Raw genomic sequence first — 11,314 nt, forward strand, 5'->3', positions numbered from 1 at the left:
TTTTTTAACCTTGAAGAGTTTCCATTTCTAAATCGTGGCAAGAGAGAATGTATGAGAGATCTGACCTACAAACATATACCAAAAATTACCCTTTTTTGTATGTTTTGTTATTCACTAGTGAGAGTAAAAGATTCCAAATGAAAATAACTTTAGGATGAGGCCTAACACGAATTTATTACAAATGGAAATTTACTGCAAATACTAGAGGCAAAACGTGCCTAGCATGGAATGTTGAAGGCCCTGTGATGTACCTAATATTCTTGTCCATTTTAAGCAGGAAAAAAAATCAAGGTGAAGAAAATGAGTCTTTCCCTGAAAGAGATAGAAGATGGGGAAAATGAGATGTCAGAAGATAAGGACAATGGCAGTAGAGATGAGGTAATCATATATACAGCAGGTAGCAAAATAATTTATTGTTAATCAAAATCCAGAGTAAAGCGGTTAAACTGCATTGTCTAATCACAAAAGTGGTATTGTGAACATTTTCAGTCTAGTTAGAAGCCCACCGTAAACTTGATACCAAAATCTGACAAGGTCATTTTTAGAAAAGAAAATTACAGACCTCTTCATGAGCACAAATGCAGAAATTCCAAACAGCATATTACCAAACCGGGTATCAGTGTTACGTAAAAAGAATAATACATCCATGACTAAGTGCGGTTTATTTTTGAGAATGCAGAAGTGTTTTTTTTTTTTTGTTTAAAAAGTGACATTGGTTGCCTGGAATTACAGGTTTGAAAGAAGATCTCTTGATTCTTAAAATTACTTCATTAAGTTCCATTCCTTTGGGTGCCTGCCAAACCATATGTTTCTATATTTATTCTTTACACAAATATTTAGGTCCCTGCTACGTTCTGCATCTGGCTGGGAGCCTCTGCATTAGTATTTGAATATAGATTGGTTTAAGCTGAGTCCTAAAAAAATGGAGGTGGATGAACGGGTACATAGCTAATGAATACTGGAGGCTTCATATGTGCAGCCACTGTGCTGGGGCTTTACGCATTATCTCATGTCACCCTCACAGTGACCATATTAGGTAGGCATCATTAGCTCCAGTTTATAGATGGGAAAACAGATTTAGCCATTAACTAACTTGCTCATGGTATCACAACTAATAAGTGACCAGAGCTTGGATTATACATGGTTCTCTCCAATCCAAAGCTCCTGCTCTTTTCTGGTTTATTTTTCGGTCTTTCCCCAAGCAATGTGTTTTGAGAGGCAGATAGCATGTGTTTATTGTCCACTTTGAGCAGCTAGTTGTATAATAGAAACTTTCTTCAACCCTATTCAGTCTAGTAGTTGTCCTAATCAATCAAAAGTAAGTTATCCATACACATCTTTTATATTAATTTAAAATGTGTTTAATATGTATTCATGTGCCAATGTATTGATCCACTAAAGCTTTGTTTCCGACTTCGGGTTCACTGTTGGAGAAGCTTATCCTCCCTGTATAAAGTAAACCTATGCTTCATCTTCCAAAATTTAAAGTTTGTGTCTTTAAAGCAAAGCAAAACTTTTAAAACCCTAGTAAAACAATTTGAATACAGACTCCTGTATTGTTATGTTTTTTTCTCACTCTTTTATGGTTGACTAAAGTTAAGCTTTATCAAGTATGTCCAAAGCCTTCAGCTTTGTTTTTGTAGATTCAGTAACTCTTTGTATTCATTTGCTCGGTTTATATAATGTTTATTATATAACTGAACCTGTAGATAAAACAGTCATATTCAGGTTTGCAAACAGACACAACCAATGCTTATTAAGGATACAGCTCAGCTTATGACCGAGTGTCCTCGGAGTACTGCAGAGTCGCCTGGTAGCCGCACGTTTGGCATTCCACAGCCATCAAGTTTGTAAGTCCTGTTCTGACGTGAGACTGTCGCTTAATCCACCCATAGACAGTGGGCGTGGTTAGTAGGCATAGTTAAGAGAGCGTCTACTGTGCTGTGATGGTCACCATATTCGGCATTAGCCTTCTCTACCGGTCAGAGCCACAGAGTTCTTGGTGAACGCACCTTTTGTTTTGGAGCCCAGACTGTGTTAGCTTGGAGGAAAACAGGAGTTGTCATAACATTATATTTTCCTTAAGCTGAAATGCATGTGGTAGGGTTCTAGACTGTCCACATCGGTAACCCTTGGTCATCCCTCTTTAAAATGTGGTGCCTGTAACCATTTACTCTGACTGAGGCAGCATATAGTAGTATTATCACACATTAATTTTTAGGGTAGCCTAAAATTTAGTAAAATTTAATATCCTAATGTTGGCTCATCAAAATTGTTTAATTCAAACTCTAGTCTCTTTTACATGCCTTCCCTGATTTCACATTATTCTCGTGCTGGATGAACTGGTCCCTCATCTGTTGGCCCATAACTTTTCTTTATAACCAGTAAAGCTAATTGCAGCATATTATAGTTACTTATCTTTTCCCGTGAGGTGTGTTGAGAGCTATATATGTCTGTCTGTCTGTCTCTCCCTCTATCCCTCCCCACCCCCCCCCACCTACCTACCTACCTGTCTGTGTATACTGGTTATATAAGTTGGCTAGGGCTGCCATAATGAAATATCACAGACTGGGTGGCTGAAACAACTGAAATTTAATTTCTCACAATTCTGGAGGCCAGAAGTTGAAGATCAAATGGTTGGCAGGTTTGGTTTCTTCTGAGGCCCCTCTCCTTGGCCCACAGATGTCTGCCTTCCCACTGTGTTTTCACTTGGTCATCCATTGCCCATAGCTCCTCATTTTTGTCCTTTTGTATATGGTAAGACTTAATTCGATGTTCTGCTGAAATTTTCATCTTTAGTCATTTAGTTTTACAATGCCGCGCCCAATTATTGGAAGCTATGGGATGGGAATTGATGGTATAATGAGGAAGCCTGAGGTTCAGTCTTAGGGGCTTGGCTCTCATTTCTATGTATGTTCCAGTGCGGGGGGCCCTCTCCTTTGGTGTTTTATGTGTATGGGAAGAATTAGGACCCTGAAGACATGTGGAACCACCTAAACAGTACTCGACTTGGAATATTTTCATAGGGCAGTAGCTTGCAGACTTCTAGAAACCTAGATCCTTTTTTGTAGAGATTCTGATTTGATAACTCTAAGTGAAATCCAAGAATTGTCTTTTTTTCTTTTTTCTTTTCTTTTTTCTTTAGCCAGGCATGCCAGGTGATTCTGGTTCTGGGAGCTCCCTTATTATACATCAAGAAATTCATTCTAGAGAGATCCACATAGATGCTGACTTAGGTGCCTCACCCGATCTTGCCCTCGCTGACTATACAATGTGATCGTAACCTCACAGGCGAAGGGGAGACTTCCCTTCACTGTTGCTATTTCTCCAGCAGGTTGTCAGCCCTCAGAAGAATGGCAGGAAGGTGACTCCTGCTCCAGGATATAAAGTAGGGAAAAAAAAGTCTCTGGCACCCATGTTTGCTGAGAAATTAATATCACCACACAGGAAGGGAGCCACATGGGCCAAGTTGCCAAAAGACAGGAGTGCCAAGCTAGGGGACCATGAGAAGAGAAATGAGAACCGTGAGGAGGATGAAGTTAAGACCCGTGAGTTGGGCCCGGATGAGGAAGGTAAAAAATCCTCTTCTGGGGATGTTCCTGGCTGGTGGCTGAAAGATATCAAGGGTCAGCCCTGAACGCCTCTCCATGTGACTCTCGAAGGGGTTCTGCGAAAATGCCATCCTTCAGAAAGCTGCCTTTGAGTCTTTGGCTGGTTCTTTGGGCTTTTCGTTGATGAGGCATCCCAGTGGACATTTGACCTCTGCTCTCCAGTTTTCTTTTGGAAAATTACACATCGATTGTTTCTATCTTTGCACTTACGAGCCAAGCAGGTTCATTGTGCCCCAAACTTAATTCTCAGTGATTTTTGTTTGTTTGTTTGTTGTGGCAGAATCTCTGTAACATTTTAAATGGTATTGCTTCCAAAGCAGTAATTCTTAACCATTTCCATTAAAATATCATGGAAGTACATTTTAAATTATTTAAATTAAATAAAAGGTTTAAATAGCATATTTTTTCTTCGATTTGTATGTATAGCTGGATTTTTGAGCAGTTTCTCTGAAAGAACAGCTTTTTGTTCTATTCTTAACAAATAGAATCTCAGCTTAGAGTTCACTTCCCAGATCAGAAAAATTTTCCCTTCCCACAGACGAGGTTAAGTGTCTTTTACTAGACGTTCTCATTTCATCCTTTACTTTTCCTTCCTGGCACTTACCATGGTTTGTAATTATGTGTCTATTTGTTTTCTAGCATTTTCTCCAACAAGACCACATTTCTGAGAGTGGAGGCCAAATCCGTATTTTCATAGCCAGCACGTAGCACAGGCCCTCGTCCAGACTGTATGTTCAGATATTTGTTCGGTGAAGGAATATGTGTTATTTTTTCTACTCTCCAACTCTTGAGAAGTATTTTTTCTCTTACAGAAATTTGATGCTTATGAGATCTAAACTCAGACTAAAAATATTCTTTTGTGTTTAGATCGAAATGCCAAAATACTTTTGATCAAGAACCTACTGACAAAGTCACTCAGCATGAACTAAAAGAAGTGTTTGAGGATGCTTTTCAAATCAGACTGGTGAGCAAAGATGGGATGAGTAAAAGGTATGTTTTGTACCTTGAACTAGAAAAGAATATGTGTCTACTGGATTCAAACAAACAGAATTTCATTGTATTCTCCCAAATCACTTATGCCTGATTTTAGAGAAGGAAAGAGTAGTTATCTAACCTTTCTACTAGCAGGCATAAAAAGCTGAAGGAAGCATCATAAACGGATGGCCAAACACTTCTTGAAAAACTGTAGTGATATCGTAGAGAAATGAAGACTCATTCTACCAAGTACAGATTGAAGATCTGAAAAAATCAGTCATAGATTATCTTCATTCCTCTCTCTCCAGAGCTGACTCCAGTAAAATAACACATTTGGTGACTTGTCTGGACAGGTACCAAAACAGAACATTGAATTGGCCTATCAGAATTGTGTTGTAAGCAGCTAATGAAAATCATCACTGTGCATGTTCGCTTTGGTACAGTAAGAGGGTGAATATGGTGAAAATACGTTGGAATAGAATGAATTTTGAAGGGATTCTCAGTGAGGTGAAAATTGAATGCTGGAATTACAGATATGTTAGAACTAAAATTGTTGGTGTAGGTGAACTCTAAAACAATCTATGCCAATATATTCTGGGGAACATAATCTCTAGAAAAGAATCCTGCAGATTTAGAAAACAAGTGTGAACGGATAAACCCCAAATCGTCAGCAGTGTTCACGGGCTTGAAGTCAGCGATTCTGAAGGACAAAACAAATATAATTATAAAGCCAAAAGCTACATAATTTTCCTAAATAATTAAGATTTAATTAGCTATACTTAAATCGTTAAAGTCCTTCTTTTACATGAAGAATAATTACAAAGGAGAGATAAGAGAAGCCCAGGAACCCATGGCCATGTGAAATAAAGCATAATACCTAAATCAGAAATGAGTGTGGTGTGTTATCTTTAAGCATATTCTTACTTAACAGATCCATGTCCCCATCTGTCACCAAAATAAATCACAAGTTCATGAAAGATTATATTGAAAATATGAAATCGTAAAGTACTACAAGGAGGCATGTAAAGTTTTTTAAAATTTGTTTTTCCTAATCTGCAAGAGGGGGAGGACTTTCTAAGTGTGACGCAAACCCCGTTATCGTAGTATGGAACGGGGTGGGGGGCGGGGCGTGGAGGAGCTGCATGCTCGTCCTTTGTTGGTCGAAGTGAAATCGAAGTCGGTACAGCCACTTAGCAGCGTCTGTCAGTTACGGTTGCGTACACCATGTTATCTTTCAGTTCCGCTGCTAAGAAATGTCCCAAATAGGCAAATCTGTGGAAACAGAAAGTAGCGTGTAGTGGTTGCCTGCAGCTGGGGCGGGGGGAGGGTGTGAGTTAGAATGAGGAGTGACGGCCGATGGGTGAAAATGTTCTAAAGTTAGATTATGGGCGTACAATTCTGTAAATATACTAGAAACCACTGTACACTTTAAATGAGTGAATTTTATGGTATGTGAACTACGTGTGAATATAGTTTTTTAAAAAATAATGTGTATATTTGCCTTTATACATATAGCGTATTGCCCCTAAGGATAGAAATTGGGCAGAAGGAAGGCTTCACTGTATCATCTACCTTTTGCATTTTGAATCATACATATGTATTACTGATTCAAAAGACAAATAAATAAAGGCACTAAGTGTTGACTGTTCTTTCTTCTCCCCCGCACCCCACCCCCGCAATTGCAGGATTGCCTATGTTGACTTCAAGTCACAAGCCAATGCAGAGAGAGCCTGAGAAGAGAAGCAAGGAACAGAGGTTGGAGGACTTGCCATTGTTCTGGACTCGGTTGCAGAGACAAGCCAAGGCCAAGAAGACAGAGACGGACAGAGCAGAACTCAGAGAGGTAAAAGGCACTAAAGCTCTGTGGATCGAGACGTGCGGGGTGCCAGCTGGGTTACCCCGGGGTTGGGAGAGGGGCTTGCACGGCCCTAGGGGTGCTCAACATTTTTAAATGCAGTATTCTTCTTGTATCAAAAATATCTAAGCCATCCTCATAATTATATCAAGCTACTGAGCATTGGCCTAGTTAATTGTAAGATAATTGTAATGTCTGTAAAGGAAACGGCATTTTGAGATACATCAATTAAGTCTCCCTTTTGGGGGTACTCTCTTGGCTTCCGTTTGAACAACTTCTTAAACCTGTGCTTTCAGAATTCGGTATTTAATTCTCTTTAGACATTTAATTCTTTTTAAGTAGAGTTTTTGTCAGGTTTAAAACAGAGGCCCCCAAACCAGTGTCCTTAAAGTGTCTAATCTGATGGGGAGACGTGTCCTATACAGAATTTACGGGGGGGAAAAAACAATAGAATTTATTATGAATGTTTCTAAAAATCAAGACATTTCATGTAAAAATCTAGATTTCATGTTGCTTTTGCTGCATCAAGGAATCTAGCGGCTCTGGGTGCAGCCCACCTGTCTGCAGCCGGCTGGAGAGAAGCAGCTGCTTCCTCTTGGCTGTGGCATTTGCTCTGTTTGCCGCAGCCTCCACCATTCTCGAAGTTCTCCTCAACTCTGAAGGAGTGAACATCACTTTATACTGTGAAAAAACAGTTAAAACTTTTTAAATACAAAGTAGTACTTTTTCCTATTAGTAAAGATGATGTTTTAATATTTCTTATTATTTGTCTCTTTCAAAAGTGGAAAAACGAAAGATAGAACAAGAAGGCCACACGTTTCAAGAAAAGTGGGGGAGAGCTTATTTCTTTGTGGAGGTAAAGAATGTTCCCACATGTTTAATATGCAAAGTCTGTCTGCGTCGAAAGAATATAACCTAAGACGCCATTATGAAACAAACCATAGGAGGAATCATGATGGATATACAGAAAAGAAACGAGCTAAAAAACTTAATGAACTGAAAAAAAGACTGAAATTTCAACACGATTTGCTTCTGAATGCGAATAAAATAAATGATGCTGCTATGAAATGTAGTTATGTATTAAGTGAGAAAATTGCCCGGGCATCAAAACCGTTTACAGATGGTGAGTTTATAAAGGAATGTCTGTTGAGTGCTGTGGAAATTATGTGCCCTGAGCAGAGACAGGCATTTGCCAGGATAAGACTAACTGGTAATGTTCCACAGCATGTTGACGTGATGACCGAGAGCTTCCAGGACGAGTTACAGGAGAAAGCTAAATCATTTGTGCCTTTCTCCCTTGCAGCCCATGAAAGCACTTATGTAAAAAATGCCCCTCAGTTAGCTGTATTTATTCGTGGTGTTGATGAAACTTTTGACGTGACCAAGGAACTTTTGGACATGGTACCCCTTACAGGGACGACATCAGGAAATGAAATATTTTTATGTGTTGAGAAAAAGTCTTAAAAAATTTAGTGTAGACTGGTCAAAATTAGTGTTAGCACAGACGGTAATTCCGCAATGGTTGGTGTTAGACAACTTGTTACAAAGCTTAAATCTAAAGTGTCAGGGCTTTGCAAAAACGCAGAACTTAAATCTGTACATGGCCTCATTCTCCAGGAATCCCTTTGTGCTAAAAATTTAAAAATGGACCATGTCATGGACATTGTCATTTACACCATAACCTGGATACGTTCCCATGGCTCAAACCACAGGAAATTCAGTGCTTTGCTCAGTGAGCTAGATGCACAATATGGAAGCCTGTTCTGCTCCATGGAACTTAAGTGGCTGAGTTGCGCGGTATGGTGCTAAGGCAGTTTTTTGAAGTATTGGAAGAAATTGACTTTTTCATGTCTGTTAAAGGAAAATCTGTGCCTCAGCTTACTAGCAAAGATTGGATCAAAGACCTAGCCTTTTTGGTTAACATTATGACTTACGTAAATACGTTGGCTATTTCTCTGCGAGGGTGTTCACAAGTGGTTACACAAATGCATGATTCAGTTCACTCTTTCCTAATGAAATTGTGTCTTTGGGAAACTCATTTGGCAAGGAACAATCTGGCCCACTTCCCTACGCTGAAATTAGTTTCCGAAAATGAAAATGATGGCCTGAACTACATTCCAAAAATTAGAGTTGAAGGCTGAATTCCAAAAATGGGTATCTGATTTCAAACTTTATGAAAATGAACTAATATTGTTCAGTTCACCTTTCTCAATTAATATTAATAATGTGAATGAAGAGCTACAAATGGAAGTTATTGAACTGCAGTGCAACACTATACTGAAAACTAAATATGATGATGTTGGAATCCCAGAATTCTACAAATGTCTAGGGAATGGTTACCTTAACTATAAAAACCATTGTGCAAAGATTCTGTCCATGTTCGGAAGCACCTATGTTTGTGAGCAGCTATTTTCTGTTATGAAACTAAACAGAACTAAATATTGCTCCCAGTTAAAGGAGTCAGAGATGAATTCTCTCTTGCACACTGCTACGTGAGATTCATCTGGCGTCGATTGACACCGTGGGGCATCAGAAAGGAATGTCAGACTTTGGATTTCAAATCTGAGGCGTAATAAATTATGAAACTTTGAATAATTATTTCCATTTCCAAATTATATATTTTTAATGTCAAGTTTAAAGTACAATCTCTGGCATCATGTGTCTGTACCTTATAACATATAAAATAAAGTTTGATTATATGCTGGCAGTTTATTTTTCCTATACTTTGCCTTTCTGGTCCTTAGACTTATACAGGTTTATAAACCTCTGCCTTAAAAGCAGTCATGTTTTTCCTAAGGGCACTTAGGAAAAGTGAGCCAGGGGTGTGAACCGGGGGGTCAGCTGGATGAATGGAATGTTTAGATGCCCAGTACAGTCCTATCTCCAAGGATGACAGGCCTGCGACAGTGACTGCGGGGCTCAGGTAAGAGTAACACCCTTCCTTGGACACAGTTGGGGCAGCACAGCCAATACTGGCCTCTGGGCATCTTTTTTGGTGCTTCCATTTGGGATTTACACATTTCTATTGAAATTTCAATATTGTCGGTCAGCTTACAGTCAGTTGTGGCTGGCCCAGGAGTTATTCTGTCTCTTACAGGCAGGGATGGATATTCCCTTGTGTCTGGGCCACCCCAAAGGGATGCAGAATGGGGTGTTGATGTGTGTGAGAGCTCGGGAGCATTTTTCCAGGGAGAAGGCCCATAATTGCCATAGGAGTCGTAAAGAGGTCCGTGACCCAAAAGGTGTTTTTCCACTGTGAAATTGGGATATGACTGCTCACTGTTGCAGAAACTGTATCTTAAAAAAATCAGTCTATAAAAGTACTGTATACTTACTGTAGAACATTTGGAGACTATAAAGAAATAGAGAGAAAACCCTATAATCTCAATTACCAGAGGAAACCCATGTAACATTTAGGCATGTTTTCTTTCAGTCGATTTTCTATGGTTGAGCCTCATTTTATATGGTTGAGTGTATTATGTGTGGACCATTTTGAATTCTGCTCCCCTTCCCCTCATTCCCCGACTTAACAGTAAATCCTAAACACCTGTCAGTCTTCCGAGCTCAAGGTTGAGTTTATTTGGTTCTTTCAGGTGCACACTGATGAGCTTTTGCCAGCCAGAGTGAGTTCTCTTGGCATCACTTAAGCCATAGGGTTGAGTTCCAGGTGTGAGATCTCTCTTCTGTTCTGCTAGGCTCAGTTGGGCCAGAGAAAAAGCCTGCTGTCTAGGGAAAGAGAGCAGATCATATCTGATGACAGCTTCCCGGCAGAGGAAAGAGGGAGATGCGGGCAGGAGGGCTTAAGGACAGGGTCCGATTCTAAATTCGGAGCTCCAGTCTTGGCTGGGCCATCAGTGCTTCTTGAAAGGATTCTATTTCCCTTGTCCCCGTGTCCATGTGATCCCCTATTCTCCCCTACAAGTCAAATAAAATCTACCACTCATTCTCATTCGGTAACTTCACCTCCTACCTAAAAGCCACTTGAGAAGGATCCTCCCGCTCTCCCTTCCTGTTTGCATTTACACACTTGCCTGGACGTGCACAGCTCCAGCTTCCTCTCTCCCTGTCCTAAGGTGCCTGCTTCCTGCCCATGGCGGGTCCATCCCGTGGTGGTTCAGCCTCCATCCCGCCTCTTCAGGGCTTTAGTCCACCCTTCGTCCATACTTTTGAGATTTTTGTTTGTACTGGCTCCTTCCACCAATATTTAAACGTGCCCACATCTCTGGCATACTCCTTTTAATTTTCTAATTGAAATAAAAATTTTAAATTAGAAACACTCGCATGCTTCAAAATTCAATTGGTTCAAATCACAAAGTCTCACCCATCTGCTAGCTACCCAGCTCCTCTGTATGGAAGTAATTATTGTTTTCTTTTGTGTGTGTCCTTCCACTGTTGGGCATGAATAAGGAATTATGTTTACATTATTTTTCCCACCTATTTTTTACACAAAAAAGTTTATACATGTTCTCCTGTACCTTGCTGTTTTTCCTTTAAAGTACCTTGGAGACCATTCCATGTCAAGAACAAAGAGCCACTTCATTAGTTTTTGACAGGGTTATATGGCTGTACCCTAAGGATTTATTTAACCAGTGTCTTAGCTCTAGCTCCTGTGAAAGATGGACTCCAAATTCTTTGTAGCTCAACAGAATAAAAGTTTCTTTTTCACTCATGCCAGAGTTCAGAGTGGTATCACAGGCCAGATAGCCTTCCACATGATCCTTTAGGGACCCGGGCTCCCTCCATTCTGTGCCTCTACCGTGTTCTGGGTCATTGGCCAACTCTTCATTCAGTGAGTGGATGGGAAAGAACGAGGAGGATCCGATGTGGGGGACTTAGCATGGGCCGGGCCTAGGTGTGTGTTCACCCCTGCCCT

General features: G+C 40.1%; 1 long non-coding RNA gene across 11 annotated transcripts in view; it reads left to right on the forward strand.

Moving 5' to 3' along the window:
• The window catches only part of LOC120596963 (uncharacterized), a 9,815-nt gene extending 667 nt beyond the window's left edge, over positions 1–9,148 (forward strand). The window contains exons 1-4 of one of the 11 annotated variants that reach the window (XR_005651287.1): positions 7–4,601; positions 4,895–5,036; positions 6,272–6,429; positions 7,224–9,148. This is a non-coding gene — a long non-coding RNA (uncharacterized LOC120596963). Of the gene's footprint in view, positions 1–6; positions 4,602–4,894; positions 5,037–6,271; positions 6,430–7,223 lie in introns of those variants that run through there. The other 10 variants (XR_005651286.1, XR_005651288.1, XR_005651290.1 and 7 more) reach the window with 10 other exon arrangements.
• Positions 9,149–11,314: the final 2,166 nt, after the last annotated feature.

The sequence above is a fragment of the Pteropus medius genome, unplaced genomic scaffold, assembly GCF_902729225.1.
Source record: "Pteropus medius unplaced genomic scaffold, Ma_sr-lr_union100, whole genome shotgun sequence".
NCBI lineage: Eukaryota > Metazoa > Chordata > Mammalia > Chiroptera > Pteropodidae > Pteropus > Pteropus medius.